General features: G+C 38.9%; 1 pseudogene; it reads left to right on the top strand.

Annotated features, from left to right (window-relative positions):
- Nucleotides 1-1,015: 1,015 nt before the first annotated feature.
- On the top strand, nucleotides 1,016-1,183 carry LOC112305667 (U2 spliceosomal RNA; annotated as a pseudogene).
- Nucleotides 1,184-12,596: the final 11,413 nt, after the last annotated feature.

Raw genomic sequence — 12,596 nt, 5'->3', positions numbered from 1 at the left:
ATTTTGGTGGCTTTTATTTCTATTTAGTAACAAAATCTATCTTACGTGGTTTAGAATAGGATCCAAAGTATCTTCCTGTAACTTTGTGAGAAACAGGTGTCACCAAATCAATTTTCATGATATATCTGTTTCTTTCCATGACTGCAACCCAGAATTGAAGACTGTCTGTAGAAATTTCTTATGGTGATTAAAGCATTTCAGGTTCCAGACTGATGTTAATATTACCAAGACAAACCCTCCACACAAACTCTGAAAAGGAGCTTCTGGGGCCAACTGAGGGAAAACTTCTAGAAGGAGTCTGTGGATTGTCATTCATCCATGCATCTTTTCATCTACACATTCATTTATTTGGTTGTTCATCTATTTGTTCACTTATTTAAGAAAAATAAACTGGCTTCTGTTTAAAAACATACAGCTATCTATTTGCCCATGACACTCTTTCCTATGACAGATATTTGAAATTTAAGATGGTTCTCTCATTTTATGTAAACCTACATATTTCCATTATTTTATATGTATGCCAGTTACTAAGTATCTCAACACACCCACTCTTCTATCTTTGCTCAGTGAAGCTGGGGAGGAAAACTAGACAGCCACTTTCTTGCTTCTCCAGCTGTCCCTGTTAGGTGCTACAAATAGAGGGAAGTAGAGAGAGACTGCAAAGCTGGAGGAGAGGGAAGGGATCTTCTCCTTCCCATCGGCTTCCAGACTGCGTACTATCTGATGAGCAACACCTCTGTCTTGCTTCTTTACCTTGGAAACAGCAGTGGCAGCAGCTCTACTCAGTTTGCAGCTTTTCCATCACCTACAAAACCAGCCTCATCACTTCTACACTCCATACACACCAGCACTAGCTATCCATCGCCCCCTCTTCAGAGATCTGAGTTTCAGCTCTTCCGGGATCCTCCTCTGAGTTACTAAATTTTAATAATTCACAATTATTTTTCCTCTGCCCTAGCAGTAAGAGTTATTTTTCACAATTGCCACTATCCTGCTACTTTAAAGTTGGCTTTTCATCGCTTCTCGGCCTTTTGGCTAAGATCAAGTGTAGTAAAGTTGGCTTTTCACCCTTTCAGTTTCCTAGTAAACACTAATGTATTTACAGTCATGCATCACTTAATAATGGGCGTACGTTCTGGGAAATGCATTGTTAGGCTATTTCATCCTGGTATGTGAACATCATAGAGTGCACTTACACAAATGTGGGTGATACAGCTTACTACTATAATCATATGTGCTATGCTTTCATTTTATACATCTGGCAGCACAACCCAAGTTTGTTACACCAGCTTCATCACAAATACGTGAGTAATGTGTTGCAATACAATTTTCAACAGCTATGACATCGCTAGGTGATAGGAATTTTTCAGCTCCATTATATTCTTATGGGACCACCATACATATACAGTCCATTGTTGATCAAAATGTCATTATGTGGTACATGACTGTAGTTAATAGTTCTTTATATTAAATTAGCTGTGTTCAAATAACTAGTGTGTTCTCTGTCTTCTGATTGTCCCCAGACTGACACAATATTGGATATCTGAAACAATGAATCAGATTCTTACTTAAGAAAAATATATCTGAGCTATAAGAATTTTGCTCTTCAGATATTAAAGTAATATAAGGCCAAATAAATGCATAGAATAATGATGCATTTCAAGAGATGTGAGAAGTTGGAAATATTAACAGTCTGACAGGGCCATGAAATCATGTAGAAAGTTTCTGAATTCAGTTTGAATTGTAACTTCCAATTGCATGACGACAGAGTTGAGCTGAGATTGACTAACCTGGCACTTCAGAACTCGAGATAGGAGAGGTTACTACGGGGATAGAGAAAGAAGAATGATGAAGAAATATGGATTCAGTATCCTATGTCATAAATACAATATGCCTTGTTTTATCAATTATAAAAATAATTTATATTCACAGCAGAAATATTGGAAAAGAAAGCTACAAGCCTACTACTGAGCAATTGAAGTTGTTTTTAGTGTTCAGGTTTTCATTTTTTTATATTACTATAGTTTACTTACTGCTTTATAAGTTTATTCTTTTATTTAATAAGGTGATCAGTTTACAATGATCATAAGTAATTTTAATGTGTTGGTATTTTGAATGTTATTAACATACTTTCTCTCTTACTTCATTCATCTTCCTGCAGGAAGTTGGAACATATATTTCAGAAGATATTATAAAGGAAAGAACAAAGCAATACTCAGCTTCTGATAAGAAAATTAGGATTATGCCATAAGAAAACTAGCTGAAGAGGCAAGTGCTGTCGATGTAGGGTTTTCAAACATTGTCTCCTGTCATTTCAAATTGCAGCAACCATGCCTGAAGGATGCATACTTCTAGAGCCCTCTCAGAGTCTGGCAGAGAAGGCCTTCCACATATGACAATAAATTCAGAGTGCTTCCTTCTTGATAATAGGAGGATATGACATAGGAGATGTAATAGGAAAGGAGAAAGGCAAGACAAAAAGAGGGGATTGAGACAAGCAAATATACACTCCAGTTCTGCTTCAGGCTTGGCCACAGCCTGGCACCAGAGAGATTTGGCTTTTTCTGGGCCATCCTTAGTTTCTATGTCCTGCTATGGAGCCTACTGAAGGATGTGCCAGAAAGAGAGCAAGAGGGCTTTCTGGCAATGACTACAAAGCAGTTTCTCTGAACTAAACTAGAGCAGAGACACAGTCAGACCTTGAAGAGTCTCACTCTGCCAGGAAGAGACAGGTGGGGGTGGGTGGTACAAAGTCAGAGAGAACTGCCAGGCCCAAAATAGCTAAGAGAGACAAGAATATAAGTTAGAACAGCCAAAATGTTCTGTCCTGAATGTCAGTAGGGCCATAGAATCTAGGCGGAAGGAACATGGTCCCCAAGACCAGCATACATTAAAAGTCACCACAGTGATTAGGGGACCTTTTCTCCCTTCAATGTCATGGCTTTTCCTAAGCCATCCATTCTGGTGTTCTTTCAAACATATAGCACCTTGGAAGAGTAAGCAAGAGGAGGGGGAAATTAAGAGAACTTGAGCTTTTTTTTTAAATTTTTATTGTTATTCAATTACAGTTGTATGCCTTTTCTCCCCATCCCTCCATCCCACCCCAGCTGAACTCTCCTCCCTCCCCCACTTCCACCCTCCCCCTTGATTTTATCCATGTGTCCTTTATAGTAGTTCCTGTAATCCCCTCTCCTCACTGTCCCCTCCTCACTCTCCCCTGGCTATTATTAGATTGTTCTTGACTTCAATGTCTCTGGTTATATTTTGTTTGCTTTTTTCTTTTGTTGATTATGTTCCAGTTAAAGGTGAGATCATATGGTATTTGTCCCTCACCACCTGGCTTATTTCACTTAACATAATGCTCTCCAGTTCCATCCATGCTGTTGCAAAGGGTATAAGTAAGCTCTTTCTTTTTCTCTGCTGCATACAATTCCATTGTGTAAAATGTACCATGGTTTTTGGATCCACTCATTTGCTGATGGGCACTTAGGTTGCTTCCAGTACTTGGCTATTGTAAATTGTGCTGCTATGAACATTGGGGTACATAGGTTCTTTTGGATTGGTGTTTCAGGGTTCTTAGGGTATAATCCCAGCAGTGGAATTGCTAGGTCAAAGGGCAGTTCCATTTTTAGTTTTTTGAGGAAATTCCATACTGTTTTGCACAGTGGCCTCACCAGTCTGCATTCCCACCAACAGTACACTAGGGTTCCCTTTACTCTGCATCCTCTCCAACATTTGTTTGTGGATTTGTTTATGTTGGCCACTCTGACTGGTGTGAGAGAGAACTTGAGCTTTTTAATAAAAGTGTAATTAAATGTTATTTGAAGTGATCATTAAAGTTAAGAGACTGGACTAGGCTTAAAACCAGGCTAAACATAAATCATTCTTCCCAGTTACTGGTGGGTGGAGACTTGAGAGAGAAGGCTGTATTAGTTATACCTAAAAATTAAGTACGTTTTCTCTACATAGCAGAGTCATAGTTTGAGTTTAGTTTTGCAGTTCCACTACATGATCATTTCTAACATAATTTTAAAAGATATATGGTATTTCATAAGATGTAATAATCACCTATTGCTGCCATAACAAATTTACCACAAATTTAGCAGCTTAAACAACACTCATCCATAATCTCACAGATCCTCTGGGTCTGAAAATGCTGAAATAAAAATATTGGGGGAGGTGCTACAATTCTCAAGTGGGGCTGGCATTCCTCTTCCACTCACTGGTGGCTGGCAAATTCAGTTCCTTTCAATTGTCGGATTGATGTTCCTGTTTCCCTGACACAGGGTCCCCTGTACCTTCAAGCCAACAACAGTACATCACATCCTTCTTGTGCTTCAAATATTTCTGACTTCCCTCTCTACCACTTCTCTCTGCCTTCCTTATCTGCTTCTAGGGGGCTCATGTGATTACATTGGGCACACTCAAATATCCAGGATAATCTTTCTATTTTAAGACACACTGATTAGTAACCTTAATTACATCTGAAAAGTCCCTTTTGATCTGTAACATAACCACAGGAGTACCAGCAAGGCACAGAAATTGTAGGGACCAAATTTCTGCCTACTACAAATGGTGTATCTAGAATGCAGATGGTCCCCAACTTAGGATGGTTCTACTTACAATTTTTTGACTTGAAAATGGTGCCTAAGTGGCATGTATTCTATAGAAACCATATTTTAAATATTGAATTTTGATCTTTCTCCAGGCTAATTTTATACAGCACAATATTCTCTTATAATGCTGCATAATGGCAGCAAGCCACACCTCCTAGTCACCCATACTCAGCATCACGAGGGAAAACAACTAATACTAGCGTACTGTGTTACCAGCAGTTCTTGTATGTGGTATTTCATGCTTTTTCATGTCTACACAACACCCATCTCTGTCTCCTACTTCTGGTGAGAAGAAGAAGGCAATACAAGATATTTGCCCAACTGTAGGCTAATGAAAGTGTTCTGTGCACATTTAACGTAGCCTAGACTATAAGCCATAATGTTTGGTAGATGAAATGTATAAATGGATTTTCAACTTAAGATGTTTTCAACTTATGATTGATTTATTGGAATTTAACCCTATTGTAAATCAAGGAACATCTATAATCTGCTTTGCTGATTTCCTGCCATTTTCCATTCAAGTGCTTTGATTCTTTGCTTATAATAAATAGTGAAGCAAAGAACACCCTTGTAAAAAGTTTAAGCCCAGGGCCTTACCCAGGCACTCTGCAGAGAAATAGCTGCTGATTCTGTCCCCAAGAAGCATGACTTATATTAAGTATTCACAGGCATTCAGCTCATGGGGTCTTTCCACACCTGCAAGTAAGTGGGAGGCTGTGAGAGCTGCATGAGGCTATAGAAAAGCTAAGTAAGGTACTGTGCTGTCAAGCAACATCATTATAGGCTCCAGTTCTCTTGGGGAAGACATCCTGAATACAACTGCTGCCTTTCTTGCCTGTGGCATAAATTCAGAGAAAAACATCGTTTTCAGCTGTCACTGGTATCTGACCATGCAGAATTAAGTTGGAGCTTGGCCAGGATACTATGATTATAATACTTACACTGGAGAAAGGCAAAGAATGCTAACCAGAAGCACCATGGCCCAATGAGCCCACTTGCATCCCAGCTTTAGGCTGTGGACATTCTTTCCTACAGGCCCAAATATGGAGGGAGGGATGGGGAGTGGGGCAGGGGAGCCCAGCACAGGATACTATTCAAGATCTTAAACAAAATTATTTTTTTACCTTTTGGGAAATTCCTTCCAGTAGTCAATTTATTTTAACTTCAATTAAGTAGGTAAAAATCCCTAATAATCCTTCTGCCAAAATCATTGTCAGTCCTAAATACAAAACCCAAATTATAAAATTTTTAAAAATGTATATAAGCACAAATGCTGAGGAACTTGTTATATGTAAAACAGAACTCTACATACAACCCTATGTTAATAAGCTTTAAAATCTCAATTAAGTAGATAATTAAAACAAAATTTTTAAATATACTCAAGATTAAACAGGAATGTGAATTTACCAATTTTAGTGTTTATAGATGGCATATCAAATCATTGGGGAAATTATGAAATTCAGTAAATGGGATGTGATAATTTAATTATGTGAAAATATTTATATTCTATCTTTACCTTAGCCATGTACTAACATTTAGAACAGATGAAATAAAAAGAAAACAATGAAATGTAATATCATAAAGTACCAGAAGAAAATAATCATGACATTTAAGTAATCTCATGGTACATCCATCCTTTCCAGCAAAATGAGAAGCATCTAAACTACTTTCAAATCCTTTCCAATCTGATGGTAAAGATAAAACTGACTAATTTTTGTTTTATATTTTATTTAATTTTTACAGACAAAACAGCACCATGGTTACAATCCTGGATTTAGATTCTTGCTCCATTTTCTGAGTTCTGTGCCCATGGACAAATTATGGAATTTGTTCCTAACTCTTCTCAACTGTTAGCAGGGAGATAATAATAGCATTGCCCTGTAAGATTGTTATAAGAATTAAGCAAATAGGAACATATTGAAAACTTAGATCAGGGTTTTGGCATGTAATAATCACTCAGTAAATGCCTATTTTTATTATTCTTCATTTCTGCCCTCATGTTCTATGATTCCAATGACACATAAATAAGAAAATTTGGATATGTCCTCCATGTCATTTAAAAATCATTTTTCTATTTACTTACCTCATGTTTCCCTCTGAATATAAAAGAATTTCTTCCTTTGTCATCACATTTTATGGTTTGCTTTTCTGCAGAATCTAATCTGCTTTTCTCTTTTCCCTTTAATTTACTTTAAATTTCTGTAAATCATGTTTTGCATTTCTAAGCAAACTTTCTAGATGTCAGATTTTTTTCACTTCTTTTTCACTGTGATCTTTTCTCTCGCTCTCTTTAACCCACTTGAATTAGACCTTCTCACATTTTCTTCTTTTACCTGTAGTAAACATTTTAAATGTGTCAGTCTCCTTGCATCCTAAATTAAGCTGATGTTTTCAAACACTGAAATGCTTTTCCCTCTGTTTGCCCATCTTTACAGAGTGTAATGTGAGGAGAGCCTATGAGTGTCTGAGGTGATCAGTAAGATGATTGATCTTTCAGAGATTCAGAGGTAATTTCTTTCAGAGATTGAGCCTTTCCACAACTTTCAAACTTTATGGAACAACAACAAGTCAGTTTAGATATTTATTTTTCTTTATTGCAATTCTAAGCTCCTGTGTGAGATAGGGAGGAAACAGATATTTCAACTGTTTCCCAAAGTCTTGTTTTTCTGAGCTTACTGTTAAAGCATAAAGTTAGTTGGAGCAGTGTTCCCTCCCTCTGCCTGTCAGTCTCTGGGTTAGGAGGCAGGTAAGGAGTCCCCCTTAGCATGACAGTCTTTAGTACGCTCCACAAAAGCATTTAAATCATTTCTTCAGAAAAACTGTCCTGTAGCCAAACTTTCTCTCAGAGGCTGCTTCAACCACTGATTATGCTTCATCTTTCTCTCTAGCACCTATCATCATTTGACATATTACATATTTATAGGTTCAGTTGTTTATTTCCTGTCCCCCATCCACCCACATACACATTAGCATATTTGGCACATGGTAGGTGCTCAATAAATATTTATTAAATGAATAAATTTTTCTCAAGTGATCTTTTCTTTCACATAAAATTAGTCTTAGTGCATTAGTTCTTTTCTCAATGTGCTTTTCTGGTATGTCTACTGATAAGAAATTTTGTAAAATCCTTGGCATGGTTTCTAGTGCTGACATTTTCTATAATTTCAATGGGAATTAATACAAGCTGGATGATGAATGTAATTCTGAAACTTCCATGTTGAATCATAGTTTCTCTCTACAGTTAGCTTGCTCTTCTGAAACTTCAACAGCCTTAAATTTTATTTGCTGTTTAACATAGTAAAAAATAAGTATAATAAAATGGTTTATAATTTAAAGCATTCAAAACCCTCCTTAACCCTAATGCAGAGGAATTACTTTTATCATTTTCTGTGCTTAGTTTTTCCAACACTTACTGTTGTGACTTCTAATATCCTATGTTTAGTTCCCCAGGAAATAGACTCTGAGGTGAAGTGTTGCATGCAGGGAGTCCACTGGGGAGTATTCTCAGGATCAACTCCCATAAAGCATTAAAGGAAGCAGGGACTAAGCAGCATGAGATATTGAAATGTGATGCAGATGCACCACGGGCCCTAGCTGATCCCACAGGGAATTCTGGAGCTGGAATGGTCATGAATTCTAGCATGAGTTGATGGACTTAACATAACATGTGTCCTTCCCCCATTATAAGAATTCCTTGATAAAATAGTGGTAAAAGAATTCATAGTAGAATTAACCCACAAAATGAAATGAGCAGGAGAGAGCATTAGCATATGGACGTTAAGATGAATTTCTAGAAGGCAAACAATGAGTGAAAATATATTTATATTTAAAACCAAAATGAGGAAGTCACAACACAAATATACAAGTTAGAGAATAGAGAGGATAGTTCAAATTTTGCGTTTGTTACTCTAGTACCAGTCCTGAACCATGTCCACCACAAACAGGATGAGTGGTATACCACATATACCTCAAAAAAGTTAAAAGAAAAAAAATGTTCTTTTCTTAAAAAATTAAACCAAATGCTCATGGAGGGAGAACTACGTTGGCTACTATGAGAATATTGTGGAGGCCTTAAAACTCCTGGCTCACACCACCTACAGCAAAACTTAACTGACAATCATCAAATAAAGGAAAAAACTTTTATCAGAGAAAACAATAAATAACAAAAAGAGAGGAAGAAATAGAGAGAAACTAAGCCAGGAAGAAATATATTTTCAGGGAAGAATAATGAAATTTGATGGGGTTTGGGGGAGGCCACTTCCAAATATGCCAATTTGGCATACTGATTATTTTGAATTAAAGTTACTTAAGAAACAGCGAGTACAAGAAGAACTGTGACCATCTTTCACCTCCTGAAATTAAGAAATAAATTGCCCATGTGAAGGCTACAATCCCTGCCCCTAGAGGGTAGAAGGCACCCTTATCACCAGAGATAGGGAATTCAGATCCAAGAAGGCTATGTAAACAAACGCTGTTACTTATTCATTAGTTTACTACCAAAACCCAAACCATTTTATCAACTCATAAAAAAGAATTGTTTCTTTGTTTGCACTGGCCAGGTAGCTTAGTTGGTTGAAGCATTGTCCCCTACACCAAGAGTTTGCCGGTTAGATCCTCAGTCAGGGCACAAAATTAGGTTGCAGGTAATATCCCATTAGGGCACATACAGGAGGCAACCAATCAATATTTCTCTCTCACACGGAGGTTTCTCTCTCTCTCTTCTTCCCTCCATCCCTTCCTCTTTATCTAAAATCAATAAACATATATCCTTAGGTGAGGATTTTAAAAAATCATTTCTTCATTTAAAAGGCATAAGAGTTCCCTGCTTTCGTCACTCTGAGGAGTCTCATATTCCTATGAGCTCTTATCTGTACAAAATTAAAATTGCTTTCTCTTGCTAATCTGACTTATGTCAATTTAATTGTCAGACTAGTCAAAGAACTTACAAGGGAAGAAATAAAAAATTTCTTCTCCTACAATTTAAAGCAAAAGATACTGTTTCCAGACAATTCAAGGAGATACAGTATCACTAAAATTAGAATTAATGCTAAAAAATATAAGAGAAGGGATATCTGAAGATGGCGGTGAGATAGGTGGGAACGGAGTCTACTTCCCCTCAGCACCAGTGAAACACCTAGCTGATCTGAGGAACAGAGCGAACAGCCAACAGTATTCCAGCATATATGAAGATCAGAGACCAAAGATAGAGGACATTGAAAGATCAGACGGTAAGAAGAGTGCTTAAGGGCAATAAGGTCCCTGGGACCAGCTCGGGGACCAGGGTGGCTGAAGCCCTGGTCTGGGCGCAGGGTCTGTTGCAGGATTCTTGGGAGAGAGCCAGGCTGGGCTGTGTGAGCAGCCAGGTGCTCGTTTGGACCAGGGGGGCTTGAATAGGAAGAATTTCTCAAAAAGAAAAAGAAAATAGAGGCACTCAACGGCTAGTTAGAGAACTCTCCCCAGCAGCTGTGGCCGCTGGCGCCCCTCCACCCTCAGACCCTGGACTGTGAATGTGGGATAAGCAGCCTCAGCTGAAGACCAGTTGCGCACACCCAGATTAGTGGACTGAGGGCCCATAACTGAAACCCAGGATGGGCACCCTCACCTGAAACACCGGCTGGGTGCCCACACCTGAAACCTTGGGTGGGTGCGCACTGGAAGCGGAGGCTAGCTGCCCCACACACAGGCCCAAAGCAGCAGATGAGCCAGCCGCACAACCCAGGGTCAAAGCAGCTGACCGGCTGATTGACAGCCCGGGTGCCCGGGAGGGACCACAACTAAAAGCACCAGTTCTGAACAACTTCTACCTAGCCACTGCGCACAGAGCCCTAGAGGGCCTACTGGCTCTCTAGCAGGAAGGCAGAACGCCCAGCATAGGAGAGCTGCAGGGCTAGGGGAGACTGCATTTCCCAGAAAGACTTGACCTAGTAGGGGGCTGAACTACCCCATAGCAGCACCGAGAGTCCCTAGCATATAAGACGGGAAAGAGCAAGAAGGGGGAGTGTGAGTTGCCCCTAATTGGTGCAACTCAAGGACAGCACAACTGGTGAACTAAAGGCCTAGTGGGGAGCAGGAGGACACTGAGGAACTGGACTGGAGGCTGAACAACAGCGAAGAGTGTGGCTCAGGAAGGGAGAAAAGTGAAACCAATCCTTCCAACCACCCCCTCCCGTTCCACAGAAAGGAAGACCAGCAGAACTAACCTGACTGGTTTGAAGCCAGCAGAAGACGTTTTTTTTTTTTTCCTCCATTCCCCCTGAATTCCTTCTTCCTTTATCTCCTTCTTTCTTTTTTTATTCTTTCTTCCTTCCATACTTTACCTTTTTTATTCCTTCTTCCTGCCTTCATTTATTTATTGTTTTGTTTTAATTTTATTAAAATTCCTTCTTATCTTGCCTATGATCTTTCTTTATTCCTTCTTCCTTCCTTCCTTTCCTTTTCTATTCCCTTTTCCCCTCCTTCCCTTATCCTTTTTTGTCCCCCTTTCTCTTTTTCCCACAGGTGAGACAATAAAACCTGGAGTGCTGAAAAGACCAGAGTTAGACCATGTTGGACCCATAAACATCAGCTCAAGACCAGTGAGCACAGAAGATTAAGGAGATAGCACCACTGAATCCCATTGGAATTCTACCATAGAAGTTCATACCATAAACCCAGGGAGTCAGAATAGATCAATTTAAGAAGCAGAGGCTAACAAGAAGAGTCTCACAAACAATGGGGAGAAAAAGACACAATCCCCAAATGAAAGGAAAGGAGGAAGTCTCAGAAAAAATGCTAAATGAAAAAGAAGCAAGTCAACTATCAGATATTGAGTTCAAAGAATCGGTTATGAGGAAGCTCAATGAGCTCACAGAGAATTACCAAAAACTACAGGGTAACTGCAATGAACTCACTGCAAATGATATCAACATGAGAAAGGAAATAGAAACTATCAACAAGGGCCAAGAGGAAATGAAGAATATAATTTCTGAACTGAAGAACACAGTAGAAGGAGTCAAAAGCAGGTTCCATAAAGCAGAGGATTGGATAAGCAAACTGGAAGACAAGATAGAAAAAACACCCATATGAGCAAGAAAAGGAAAAGAGGCTCAAAAAGAATGAAGAGGAGTTAAGTGAAATGCAGGACAATATCAAACGTAATAATATCCATATAATAGGAATACCAGAAGGAGAAGAAGAAGAGCCAGGGATAGAAAACCTGTTTGAAAAAGTAATGATGGAAAATTTCCCTAATTTGATGACAGAAAAAGTCACACAAATCCAGGAAACACAGAGAGTCCCAGTCAAGAGGAACCTGAAGAGGCCTACTTCAAGACACATCATAATTAAAATGGGAAATTTTCAAGATAAAGAAAGAATCTTAAAGGCAGCAAGGGAGAAACAGGAAGTAACATACAAGGAAGCCCCAATAAGGTTAGCAGCTGACTTCTCAATGGAAACGCTCCAAGCCAGAAGAGAATGGCAAAAAATATTCCAAGTAATGAGAACCAGAAGCCGGCAATGAAGTCTCCTTTACCCAGCAAGGCTCTCAATCAAGATAGAAGGCCAAATAAGGAGTTTCCCTGACAAAAGAAGTCGAAAAGAATATACATCCATCAAACCAGCTCTGCAAGAGATGTTAAATGGAATGCTAGATGGATGCTTTAAGGAAAGAAAGGAAGAGGGAGGGAGGGAGGGAGGGAGGGAGAGAGAGAGAGAGAGAGAGAGAGAGAGAGAGAGAAGAACACAGATACAAAAAAATGGCAGTGAAAAATATCTATCAATAATAACCTTAAATGTAAATGGATTAAATGCGCCAACCAAAAGATATAGAATAGCTGAACAGATATAAAAGCACAACCCACAAATATGCTACCTATAAGAACCCACCTTAGAACAAAAGACCTACACAGACTGAAAGTGAAGGGCTGGAAACAAATTTTCCAAGCAAAAAGACAAGGAAAGAAAGCAGGGGTAGCAAGGCTCATATTAGACAAAATAGAC

This window comes from Desmodus rotundus, chromosome 4 (genome assembly GCF_022682495.2).
Source record: "Desmodus rotundus isolate HL8 chromosome 4, HLdesRot8A.1, whole genome shotgun sequence".
Classification (NCBI taxonomy): Eukaryota; Metazoa; Chordata; class Mammalia; order Chiroptera; family Phyllostomidae; genus Desmodus; species Desmodus rotundus.
Note: the sequence above shows the minus strand (reverse complement) of the source record. Positions and strands in the feature narration are given on the sequence as shown.